The sequence below is a fragment of the Crocodylus porosus genome, unplaced genomic scaffold (assembly GCF_001723895.1).
Source record: "Crocodylus porosus isolate Cpor-Errol unplaced genomic scaffold, CroPor_comp1, whole genome shotgun sequence".
Lineage (NCBI taxonomy): Eukaryota > Metazoa > Chordata > Crocodylia > Crocodylidae > Crocodylus > Crocodylus porosus.
In genome coordinates this window covers 11,297,826-11,299,258 of record NW_017728925.1, presented here as the reverse complement: position 1 = coordinate 11,299,258, position 1,433 = coordinate 11,297,826, and positions in this window count along the sequence as shown.

The following is a 1,433-nucleotide window of genomic DNA, read 5'->3' as shown; positions in this document are numbered from 1 at the left end:
CCACGCGGGCCGTCCCCGGCGCTTCCCACCGCCCTAAAAGCCGCCGGGGCCTTTCCGGGGTCTTGGAGCCCACCCGCGCCCCGCCGAGCCGTCGCGGAGCACCCCCGGCTCAGCCCGCCACGACAGCGAGCGCGCGTCTCCAAACGCTTGGCCGCACTCGCCCCCGCCGGCCTTGCCCCGCTGCCCCGGGGGCAGTTCCTCCCCGGCCCCAAATAAACCGAGTGAGGAGCTGGCGTTTAACGAGAGGGGCCTCGAGTCCAGCAAATCCAGGGAGGTCGAGCGCCGCTGCGGCCGAGCCCTGCAGGCCCTGGGGCGAGGAGCGGGGTTCCTGTGGATGGAGGACCTGCCCCCCGCTTATTTGCGGCCTGGTCTTGATTGCCTACCTGCCTGTATCGTAGAGACCCACAGGTCTGAGACTGGTTCCTTTTAAACATGAGTCTGCAGGGAATTAAACTCATAAATCAGCTTTGCAGACGGCCAAGGGAAACAGACTACTGCTGCCTTCGCCTCTCGCAGGTACCCCCGGAGCCATTGTGGGTTTTTAACTACCCTCCCCACACCCGTCTGGGGTAGGGAAGTCACAAAGGGCACCGACACCAGGCCAGGGAACCTCTCTGGATCCTACCGAACCTGTTCGGTTTGCTCCGTGCTCCAGGACCCGCGCAGGCACCAGGGGACACGGCATCGAGTCTCCTGCTCGAGGCCTCTCGGGCGCTGGACTCGGTAGATCACACGGGTACAGCTGTTGCTGCCTCCTCACTCGTCTGCCCCGGTTCCAGCGCCATTGGGACCATCCTGCTCTGTCTGGCAAAGTGCTGAGCAGGTGTGAGAAATCCCTTTGCCCGGCCTCATCTAGGCTGAAGAGTTTTCCAGGCAAATGGGAGCAAAGGCGCCTGCGGAGCCAAGCGCGCTGACGTGGTTCAACAAACAATCAATCTAGATGCATCCTTGGAGCGCCGCTCGTCAGCGAAGAGCTCGCAGAGGCTCTCCCGCGTCGGTCCTGGTGCCAGCAGGCTGGGATCATGGGGGAAGAGGCATGTTGCCAGCACCGTGTGCTTATTGTCTCAGTATCATTATCCCAAATGATCATTGTATCTCCAGCTCCTGTAGCAGACTAAGGAACTAGCAATTAGTTCCTCCCAGCGGCACAGACAACTCTTGTACCGCGGCATGCCAAGGGTGGGGGGCGCTTGCTGTTTGGATAGCTTGTTCTGGTCCGGAGGCTGCCAACTGGATTCAAATTGTGCCTGGGTAATACTGGACTTCCCAGGTGGCCCCATGAGGAAGGGCGTCTACACCTGACGTAACGGTGCCACGCAATGTGAATGGAAATCCAGCTCCTCTGTAAAACCAAACAGCCCCTCTGGTGTACTCGGCCCACCCGGCAGGACTTGGTGGGGGGAAACACAGCAAGGACTCGCGTCTCAGGGAGC